General features: G+C 46.1%; 1 long non-coding RNA gene across 1 annotated transcript in view; it reads right to left on the reverse strand.

Moving 5' to 3' along the window:
- Nucleotides 1-2,966: 2,966 nt before the first annotated feature.
- The window catches only part of LOC148513569 (uncharacterized), a 31,846-nt gene continuing 22,677 nt past the window's right edge, over nt 2,967-12,135 (reverse strand). The window contains exon 3 of the long non-coding RNA XR_015880164.1: nt 2,967-3,051. This is a non-coding gene — a long non-coding RNA (uncharacterized LOC148513569). The remainder of the gene's footprint in view (nt 3,052-12,135) is intronic.

Below are 12,135 nucleotides of genomic sequence, written 5' to 3' on the forward strand. Positions count from 1 at the left end.
GTATCGACTGAGACTTTAGACTATGAATAATCTACAGACACCTGTGTTATTCAGGGATATCAAGCTACATGTTCATTGAGAATGTCCAGGCTTGATTGACCTAAAATCCACCCCAAAGGACTCAAGCTGCACATCTGTCTGTAGTCGTTTTAGAAAAAGAAAATCCAGAACTCCATCACACACTCTTAGACAAACACATAAATCAATCTAAGGACAGAGTTTATGGAAAATATTAAATATGCATACAGTAATTATGGTTTATGTATAACTTTATATTTGCTTATTGTTGAATTTATTGATATGAATGTTACATGTACATTAGGAATTAAAGTATTGCACAATGCTGATGAAATACAGCAGTGAGGCAATGTTTACGTGTTTGTATGTATGTATGTATGTATGTATGTATGTACTGTATGTATGTATTTGTGTGTATATTTGTATGTAAAAATGTTTGTGTATCTTTAAGTTATCGCAGCTCTGATGTCTCTCATAAATTATTGTACATATCGGATACAATTGAGGGTGTTACAAGCCATATATTGTGTAAAAATCAGAATACTGTACTATTAGGATGTGGCGGGTTATACAGTATATGCAAGACTAGTAAGCTTTACTTATTTAAAATGGCTCTGGATGTTCTAGAACTTGGGCTCTATTTATTAAGAGTTCAGGCAAAGGTAATCATCTGTTTCTGCATGATTACTACAAAATTAAACGGGATGTAGTCAGGATACCAGGGGCCGCTATCCCGGCCGCCGAAATCCTGACACCAAAAGGCCGACATGTGACTAATGATAGGCTTCGAAATCCCTATGCCTATCATTAGCTCCACGACGAAATCCTGACAGGTAAGCCGGGTGTCTTGGGTTCTAAACGACGGGGGTGGGGGCGGGTGGAGGGTTAGCTTTAGAAACCCCCAGCCCCCAGAGGGACTTAAGGTTAGGCACCCCCCGGGAAGGTTAGGGTGTTAGGCTAGGGGAAGGGGGGTTAGGGTTAGGCCAGGGCCGCAACTAGGGGGGGGGCTAGAGGTGCACGTGCACCGGGAGGGGATTGCGGGGGGGTGAAAAAGCAGACTCTGCCATCTGAAAATGGCCACCGCCGAAGAGGAGACTAATGCTAGAGGTCCTTACTGGACCTCTAGTGTCTGTCTCTTTCTTGGCGGCGGCCATTTTTGGATGGCCGTTTTCAGCAGATTCCATGCGGACTAGCCGTCCGCATGGACTCTGCTGAAAACGGCCATCAAAAAATGGCCGCCGCCAAGGAAGAGACAGATGCTAGAGGTCCTACTGGACCTCTAATGTCTGTTAGCAGAGCGCAATGCACACAGCGTTCCCGGAAGTGCTGGGAACGCTGGCGCTGCAGGGAGAGGATGCTGAGAGCTGCATCTTCTCCCTTCAAACCCCCCTGGCAACGAGCATAAACCCCCCTGGCTGAGCATAAACCCCCATGGCAGTGAGCATGGAACCCCATGGCAACGAGCATGGAACCCCTGACAACAAGCATGAAACCCCCTGGCAATGAGCATAAATCCCCTGACAGCAAGCATGAAACCCCCTGGCAATGAGCATGTAACCCCTGGCAACGAGCATGAAACCCCATGGCAACGAGCAGGTAATTTTAAAGTAATTAGAAGCATTACTGTGGGGCATAAAATGGTGCTGGGCAAATATGTAAGTGGCACTTTGGTAATAGGCATTACAGTGTGTGGTATAATGTGTAATGGGCATTATGGTGTATGGAATAATGTAAGTCACTATACCAGGGACGTCTGAGTAATGCACTGCCTTATGGAGGAGCAAGGACAAAATCCAGGTACGGGAAGGGAGGGGGGGCGCAAAATTGCTGCCTTGCACCGGGTGACAGATATCCTAGTTTCAGCCCTGGTTAGGCTACGCCCCCCCCCCCGGGAGGGATAGGTATAGGGTGAAGGAAGTGGGTTTAGGAACCAACGGGGGGAGGTTAGGGTAAGGGGGCAGGCCAGGGTTAGGCACCACTAAGGGAGGGTTAGGGTAGGGAGAGGGGAGGGTTAGGGTACTTACCAGCCCACCCCGTCGGTATTTTTGAACCATCGGTCTTCCACTGTCGGTATGTGATCTGGCGGCTATTCAGCGGCATTACACCGATTCCTGTTTAGGCTATTTATTAAGCCTCTAATGAAGGTGATATGGGGGCGTTGCGATTTTGCTATTTATCAAGTCCCGGACACTTAACAGTTTTTGGAGCTTGACTGTGGGTACTTACAACATCTTCAGATGGCATTAATCCACTCGTACCTATGGGAGGAGGATCTTCTGGCCCTCACAGTGCACATGCGTGAAGGAACCTACTACTTCCTGCTACTATTAGCGGTGCCAGCGGTAGCATAGGTTTGTGGCTTCGCTGGGACAGTTACTTATCGGGGCAGCTGTCCCGCCTAGGGGGCAATGATAAACAGCCTCATAAACCATTCCTAAATTGCCATGGATAAGAATTTTCGGTTTATTGACATTAATCACAACATTGATAAATAGGCCCCCAAGTGAAATGGCGTTCTATTTTCTCCTTTCTTATTTTAACTGTAAACATATACAGATGTAGCCGCACTCAACTATCCCACGATGTGAGTGCATCGCGGCATGAATGGCGCAACTAGTGTGCCCGTGTCTATGGCACACGCACGCCATAGACTTCAACGGGGTGAACGCCGTCTGCACCTAGTCGCAGCCCGGCGAGAGCTGCGCTATGCCGCAATGCGTGTGCTCGTGCGCATGCATTACGAAAACGATGTTGATGGCTACATCTGTACATGAAGATTCAAGTGTCCAATAAATAGTCTAATAGTCTGAAAGCAAATCAAACATTTTTATTTTGTTTTATATTTGTAATTCTTTCTTTTGCTATTACAAGCAGAGCCAGATTACATTTCTATATGATTCTGCTTAAAATAAAAACTTTTATGATCTTCCATTTTACAGAAGCTCTCAGTCCTGATTACATTATAAACCCTCTCGCCATCGGAGCTGAAAGGTGTCATCGGAAGTCTCGTAACACATGTAACAGCCACTTGACCTGTTCAGAAATAGAAGAATATGAAATGACATCCTGTTCAGCCTGGAAATATTTCCTTACATTTTATCCATCTTGGACAATGCAATCCTGAAGTTTTAGTGAGTTTAAAACTTTTTGTAGTAACAGTAAATCTGAACTGGAGATCCATCAGGAAATCAATTGGTATTAAGGAATTTGATCAATTTTATTATCACACTTACTACAGTCTCCCTGGCTGGCTGCGGTTTACAGTAAAGGGACGTTGGCTGCACTGATTCTTTTTTTTTTTTTTTTTATAATAATTTTTGAAACATTTCTGTGAGTCAGCAAAATATTGTAATTCCTTTAGAACCCATCAACCTCTTTCTGCCAATTACATATTTTCAGAATAAAGTTGGCAAATGAGCCAGGCGATCTATCATGCCGATTTTGTTGGCAGTGAATTACAATTTCTCTAATAAAGCATTTCCTCAGATGTACAGATTCAAGATAAGTAATTTTTATATTTGGCTTAATTCATTCTGCAGCAAAAAGATTTTTTTTTTTTTTGTGAATCTTGGGGACATGAATTTAGATTGCAAACGGGCGTAATGCAGGGATAGTACAGATAGAGCCAGCAACAAATATTCATAGTAACAAAAGAGAACTGGTTACGTTTAATGATGTAAAAAATGTGCTGCATTGTACCGCATATTGGTGTTCATTTGGTTTTGGTTCTAATGTAATGATTGTTGGGTGTAATTACTCCCACATGGACAAAAACTTAAGGATGTGTGGTATGTTAGGTTGACTATTCTCATGTCGACCAGCATTAGGTTGACATGAGAATGTCGACATGGTTGGAATGTCAACGTGCAACATGTCGACAGTGGATGACATGTCGTCCAGGCTCTGGTACTTATCGAGGGGGGCATAGCCTAACCGTGGAAAGCGTGGCCACGATCCCCTTTAAAAAAAAAGAAAAAAAATGTATTTTTGTGGCGCTGCATGCTAAACAGGGGAGCGCTGTGAGCCCCTCAGCCAGGGGTAAATCCAGGACAGCAGCCTTCCTGGTCTCTCTGCAGCACAGAGCACAACAGTATGTGCTGGGCTGGGGAGAGAGGCTACTGACAGGTAAGAGCAAGAAGGGATGGGCTGCTGCAGAAGACCCGGGCCCCTGCCAGCACCTTCAACAAGCCTTGGCCTAGATAACTAATACCCACCCCCAGCTCTCAGCGCCCCTGATGTCAACATGATAGCATATTACGATAATGTCCCTGGTTACCTAATGGTTACTTGCCTGGTCCAGGTGGCTGCAACATCTCCAGGGTCTCCGAACATCAGTTTGGGTGGAGTGATCGCATGCGCCGGCTTTCTGTTAAGTATACCTGCCCTATTCCCAATCCCTAACCCTCCCTCTAGTGCCTAACCCTAACCTCTTCCCCCTTCCCCCCCCCCCCCGCAGCCTAACCCTAACTTCCACCCGCAGACTAACCCTAACCCTCCAGGCGGTGCTTTACCACAACCATCTGCATTCTGAGACATTGTCGACATTTCATTTCATGGCGATAATTTCCGGTATCAACATTGTGAACACGTCGACATTCCAAGGATGTCGACCCGGTGTCTGCCAACATGTTGGGATGTGTCAACATTCTAGTGTCGACATTGTGTTGTCAACGTAATGAATTTTGACATGGCAAATGTCGACCATGTGACTGGATACCAAAATGTGGATGTTTGCTGAGTTGTACACATCTATGCCACCCCCATCCGTACGCTTGGCTTCATAGCCAGCGTCATTATCAGAATGCCTGAAAAAAGGCGTATCTCAACATACTTACAACTCAGCATAGTTCGCAGTTCCGTCGACGCACCCTCAATAAACTTATGTGTGAACGCCCAGTTACCACCCATCTGTGCCCTGTCAGTTATGAGTTGCATTCGAAAAATTAAGATATATGCCAGTGTTCGGCTTTACCTTTATTATACATAGTACCAGCTGCATGGCAGTAATGCCATATGTAAATACAAAGCAGAACAATAATTGCTGTCGGCATCGCTCATCCCCACCACAAATCTGTGCGTATCTATTAAAGTGAAAGCTTGAGCAATTAGTTTATATTCTCATTAGAGCATGTACTGTTGGCTCGCAGGGCAGCATCACACTGTTATGAATTGCGTACTAGTCTGCACTCGCTCATATCCGGAGCATGCACAGTACTGAAAAATGTCAGATCCGTCCACGAAACTGACTTGCGTTTTGGTGTCCTAGACAAAGATGACAGATTTTAATCTTCAACAATCCATGTGCAGTGGAGTCTCTAGGGTATGTAGTCAGGAAGTGCCAACCGCCAACTTCCCAACTGTGAAATCCCGGCATGGGATCCGTCTCTAGTACTGCTGTGATGTCTCATTATCACATTCTCACATCCTGACGTACATTTCAGGAAATATCAGCAGGAGGGAATTTGCCGTCCCGTAAAGCTTAAAAATCAGATGACATTTTTGCTGTCATTTATAAATATCCGTATTTACTGCCTTGGTTCATTAGGTATCTTGCATTTGGACAAATAGCGCAACGCCAGCAAAAAACTGATGTGCCTCTGTGCAATTTATAGTATACCAGTATTCCCCAATGTACTAGCTGTCATTATTGTGAATTGCAATGGACTCTCGATGTTGACTATAACTTAGTGAAGACTCAGCGACTAGAAGATGCAAATTCTTCTCTGCTGCAGGAGAGAAATCAAACTGCTTCTAGATCTGCTGACCAGGAAGAAAAGATAATATATTTATTTGTGAATGCTGCCAGTAGCCCTTTCATTTAGTGCAAATTGCATTATAGGTTGAGTGAGCCTTTAAGAAGCAAGTCATTGCTTTTACCGATAACTGTCTCCCCAATGTCCCACTTGGAGCATCAGTGCCACATGTTCAGATTTATTAAAATACAATATTGTCAAACTTAATGCCTGAAGGAGGCTGGGGGCAGTCCAGGAGCTGCCGGAGAGCTGGACTCGCCCCCCAGTATGATGTGAAAGCAGGGGTGTACATCAGGGCCGGCGCTAGGCTTTGCTGCGCCCAGCGCTGTCCTGTGTTGTCGCCCCTTCCCTCCTCCGCTCCCTCCCCCTGAGCGTATATTATCAAAATAACGCCGGGCGGGAGGGTGAGCTTTACCTGCACCTGCCGGATACCATAGCGCTCCGGGCGACGGACCGGCTTGCCCGTGCCTGAAGCCGCCACTGCGTAACATGCAGTCATGCCCCAAAACGTCAAACTCCTCCTTGATGATCGGCCATAACCCGTTTATGGGCTTGCACATGGGTCCCAAATATGACATCCTGAACAGGGGTGCCGAGAAGGGGGGAGCAGTTACTAATTACAAAGGCCCATGATTGTTGGAGGGGCATCGGGTCGGCTCCGCACACCCCCTCCCTCTTAATTGTCAGCAACATCTCACCCATCCCAGCACATGCTACTGTGTGCTGGGCTGCAGAGGGGCCAGGGCGATGGGTGGGTTTAGCAATCACACTGATTGCGCCCCACCTGGATTTTTGACCCTGGCTGAGGGGCTTACAGCTCCTCCCTGTTCATGGCACTGCAAACAGTCCTTTTTTCTATCTTTTCTTCTAAAGGGGACAAGGCCACGCCTTCCGCAATTTGGCCACGCCCCGGAAAACTAACGGAGCCCAGCTCAGCTCTTTACGGGCCTGATCCTGAATCTACTGAACATGACCGTCAACTTGACGATGCTCAACAGGTTCGGCATGTTCAGAGATAGGAGGTCAGGCTCCTGCACTGAATGACGCTCAGTGAACGCTGTTTAGTGCGGGCACCGCACCTCGGCGACCTGAAAGTCTGAATGCTAGACGTTCAGTCTTTCAGGGCGCGTAGTGGATAGGCCCCTTAACTGTTCTGCGTCTTATTCTAGAAAATGTTCCAATTAACAAATATAAGAGTATAACTGGATAGATTGGACACAGATAAGAGCTGGGTGAGCATGTTAGGTGATCATTGTTTGTCGTACAATAGGTGATCCACCCAAACAGTATAACCATAAAATCAGACATTACTTTCTGGGAAATTGCTCCCTGTAATCTGACAGCCTCTCAATCAGCTCTACAGTAACATTTATTGACACATTTATCTCACGTTCGTGCAGCAACCCACACTGCATGTAATTATTCCGATGCTGCATGTACCACACACCACACATTGCTTGTTTATCTCACTATAGACATCAGGTATGTCGCTATTTCCTGATCTCACAGTATGACATCAATCACACTCACATCCTTAAGAAACGCTATCACCTTACACAACCAGAAAATCAAGCCAAGGCTGCAGGCAATTTATTTTAATCTATGAAGATAAATATCTTTCTAATCAGACATCTCTGAGTGAAAATATATTTGCCTTCCTTTGATGCCTGAGAAGTCTGATAACGTATCTGCCAGTAAGTGCCTTATCGGTATCCTATGCTTGGAAATGCAAATCATTAACATTTTTAATTACAATAATAATTAGATTATTCCTAGTAAGTACCCAGTATACATTTAGAAAACATAAACTGCAGCAGTTATTGAACAGTTGAAACCCGTAGCTGTGTGGAGTGTAGGTGGTGTTTTCTACTGTATATTTTACTTTTAATAAGGCTGGAGCCTCTCAACTTGATAGCTTTTACTGTTCTGTTGGATCGCTTTGTAAAACATGGTAATGATCTGCTATAGCATAATAATCTCTGTGATGCCAGCTACAGTAAACCAGGGCTGTACAAAGGTATATTCAGGGAAGGACGTAGTTGTTCCACTATTCACAGGAGAACATAACATACTGTAGCCCAGCTCTGTCCATTCCGGTATGTTTAATTTTAGCTGCTCCTCCTCTCTCTCTGACGGCCGCGGCGCACTGACATGTTCAGTAGACTCCGGTCACTAGTCTGTGCCTGGAGTCTACTGCGCATGTGCAGGACACTGGGGAAATGGTGCGGCAGCCATTTTCCCAGCAATTTCCCTACTATGCATGTGCGAAACACCAGGAAAATGGCGCCGGCAGACATTTTCCAAACATTCTGTGTAGCGCCTCTCCAGCTGACATGGGACTTTGGAGAGGTAAGTATTAGAAAGTATGGGTGCAGGTTGTGTGGTGTGGGCCAGGGGCGCATGTGCACCGCACACCTTGCACCCATTATAGATACGCCCCTGGTAGTGAGTTCCTTCAGCTGGGTGCACACCTAAACAATCCTCAGCCCCATTACATGATATTGGGTGATTGGGCCAACAATTGTATACTGCAGGTGTGTGTGCCGGACCATTGCAGGAGTGCTAGCCGATAAACGACTTATAACGCTTCTACAACAGTTGGGATCGGGGGTCGCATCTTATGTGCTGTTTAATATTTATTGGTCTGACCTCCCGATCCCATAGAAGCCCGTACACACTGAACTATTTCTAGCACAGTGTGTATGGGGATCACAGGGGGTCAAGCTAGGGACAGCCGAGTGTTCGCAAAGGTCTGTACCCATCTTTAGTGGCTTAAAATCAGATATGCGTGCCGGACCATTTTTGCTGGTTTTGGCTTTGGTTCTAATTCGTCATCCGGCTTTGGTTTTGGTTTTGCCAAAAATGTTGTGACTGGTTTTGGTTTTGTTTTTTTCCAAAAATTGGCAAAAAAAGCTAAAATCACATAATTTGGGCCTTTTTTTGTTTCTAGAGTATTATTAACCTCAATAACATTAATTTCCAGTCATTTCCACTCAATTTTGACCAACTCACAGCTCACAATATTGTTCACCAATATACAGTAGGCCAAAGTCTGGCTGGCTAAACTAAGCAACAGAGCAACGGCATTAACACACGGCAGTTATTTCTGTTTAAAAATGTTTTGCAAATTAGTAATGTATTAGCAATAACCAATCAAACCAACTCACAAGTACTTTCAAAAGAGAACAATCCAACACAGAAATGTACTAAGAATCGTGCGTGGAATATTATTGCTCTAAAATAGTTGTAGTTAACAAACAGCAAAGAAAAAAAAAAACGAAACCATGTGTAAAGTAGCAACAGCAGACGTGGATGCCCCCTACACAAGGGCACATGCACAGAGAACATGCCTATTCTCAGTGCCCAATCTATACCTCCCTCCTGGGAACCCTGGGCCACTGATGACTGGCACTCTGTGCCCATGGTCAGCCCCGATCAATCAGCCTTTATGTTGAGCAGTTCCCCAAAATCTCCCCAACCATAAAAACAGCGTTCTGTACCTGCGAGTCATAAATAGTGCAGGTTACAGTGCTGGTGGGATACAGGGCCTGCTTCAGAGACGGGCGCTAATGCGATCGCACCTGCATTTTCATACGCAACATAGCTGCGAAAATATGCTAATGTCAGCAAAGATCACCTGAGCGTTAAGACGCCCACTGCTGCCTTCTCACCTGCGTGTGACGACGCATACCTACGTAAACATCGTTAACATCGAAGCACTTTGGTGGCCATCTTACCCTTGCGGAATGTCAGACCTGCCGCAGCCTTGGGTGCTCTTCTGACACACAGAGCTGCGTATGCAGTAGCAGTGGCTAATTTATGCATACCCATGTAATGGCGTTTAAATGGACAGGCACGCCTGCGCTTTTGTGACCCCTCCCCATTACCACCCCCAAACGCTGGTAGTCTGTCACTCACTTAGCGATGGATTCCTCTATGCGTGCATAATCGCAATGCAATCTCAGCACACGCACAGTGCGGTGCATGCACAATGTCAAACAATCGCTTGATGTGCGTGAAAATTGCATTAGTGTCCATCTCTGAATTAGGCCCACAGTTCGGGTCGCATACAGTGCGGGGTACAGTGGGGGTCAGACACAGTGCGGGTCGCATACAGTGCGGGATACAGTGCGGGTCGCATACAGTGCAGGTCGCACACAGTGCGGTGTACAGTGTGGGTCAGATACAGTGCGGGTTGCATACAGTGCGGGGTACAGTGTGGGGTACAGTGTGGGTCAGATACAGTGCGGGTTGCATACAGCGCGGGGTACAGTGTGGGTCAGATACAGTGCATGATACAGTGTGGGTCAGATACAGTGCGGGTCTAATACAGTGTGGGTCAGGATACAGAGTGGGTCTGATACAGTGCAGGTCACATACAGTGCAGGATACAGTGTGGGTTGGATACAGCGCTGGTTACAGTGCAGGTCGGATACAGTGAGGGTTAGATACACCAATGGTGCACTTACTGTGACAGAGGGTGTCGACGTTGTCCTCAGTGTGGAGGTGCCGGTGGTGTTGGCAGTGCTGGGGTGCCGGTGGTGTTGACCGTGCAGGGGTGCCGGTGGTGTTGACAGTGAGATGGTTGCGGCAATGTCCTCAGTGCAAGAGTGCAAGCAGTGTCGGCAGTGCGGGGGTGCCGGTGGTGTCGGCATTGCGGTGGTGGTGTAGTCGGTGGTGGGGGCCAGCATCTTGCATTCGTCTGCCCCACCGAAGTCTATGGAGAAGAAGAATAGGAGCCGCCACTGGCGGTATGTCTTTAGAACTTGCAAAAAATTTGGATGGCAATTTACGACGAGCCATGCTTGCAAGTAGCTGTATGACTGTGTGATTTTCCCATCAGTTTTAATCAATCGTTGCTTGATGAAATAACCCCTCAGTGCTGAGAGTTCGCCTTTGAAAAAATGAATAGAATATGCTTGCTTGGAAATAATACATTTCTATTTAATCTACAACAGGTAAGATTGTGTGCAAATACAGATTTCTGAAAATAGTCTGCTAGATTAATACTAGAATAATTTCAGCTGAAAATAAGTGCAAATATTGAGCTAGGTCCAATACAATCAGCAGTCATAGTAGCAGTAATAAAATAATGCTTCCTGTCTTTACTGCAAAAAATTATTTTCATTTCCAGAGTCAGCAAGATAAGATCCAAGAATAAAGATATGCCTTCTCATCAGTATTAGCATTATAAAACCACTTAATTACTAACACAGGTTCCATTAATTTAGTAATTGTGGAATAATTTCTTTGCTGCTTTTCCATTAAGAAGCTTCAATTTAATATGCAATATGAAAATACTATAGTAAAAGGATTAAGTCAATACAACAAGTAATAATTCTAATGTACATTTTAAATCAGAGATGTTCTGCAAAGTATATTTCACATTTTGTATCAATGAATGTTTGTTAAAGAACTAGGGACAGTCAGTTTTGTTAAAGGCAAAACTGCAAGAAAATCATGGCCAAAGTCACTTTTTCACACCGACACGCATCAATCGTCATACTGAATTTTTAGATGATAAGAATACCAATCATGGGATTAATTAAGCTGCAGTTTTACTACAGGGAAAAAAGGAACAAAATACAGCAAGGTATAGGAGATGGTCAGTGCACAGGTAAATTCACACAGTTAATTAGGTATGCAATCGGGAAGCCGACTGCCTAAATACCGGCAGCCGACTTCCCGACTGTCATATCCCGGCAAGGGTGAAATGCCGGGCGTCTAGATGTAGACGCCCGGCATTTCCCCGACGCCGGGAGACCGGCGCCCGGCATCCCTATCGTAGAGATGCCGGGCGCCGCGAGCGGACAGCCCGGGGGGGAGGGTTAGGTTTAGGGCTCCCGGGGGGGACTTAGGGTTAGGCACCCCCCCCGGGAGGGTTAGGCACCCCGGGGGGGACTTAGGGTTAGGCACCCCCCGGGGGACTTATGTTTAGACAGCGGGGAAGGGGGTGGTTAGGGTTAGGCACTTAGAGGGGGGATTAGGGTTAGGCACTTGGTGGGGAGGTTAGGGTTAGGCACCCCTAAGGAGGGTTAGGGTTAGGGGGGTTAGGTTAGGTTAGACAATACTTACCTATCCACAATCGGAATTTCCAGCGCTGTCAGGCTTCCGCTGCCGGGATCTCGGCTGATGTCGGGCTGCCGCTGCCGGGAATCGAACCATGCGGCCGGCGGTATTTCATACCAATTCCGTTAATTATACCCCTTTCAGACATATAACCCGGGAAATTTCCTGCTCAGACTTAGGAATTTCTCATGTGCAAATTACCGGGTATTTGGACGAGACCCCCCTTTCACACTACAGTGTCTATCCGGGAAATTCCCAGGTAGACCCCTTTCATACATGAGCCGGGTTTTTCTGC

The sequence above is a fragment of the Taudactylus pleione genome, unplaced genomic scaffold (assembly GCF_031769625.1).
Source record: "Taudactylus pleione unplaced genomic scaffold, aTauple2 ptg000276l, whole genome shotgun sequence".
In the NCBI taxonomy this organism is placed as follows: Eukaryota; Metazoa; Chordata; class Amphibia; order Anura; family Myobatrachidae; genus Taudactylus; species Taudactylus pleione.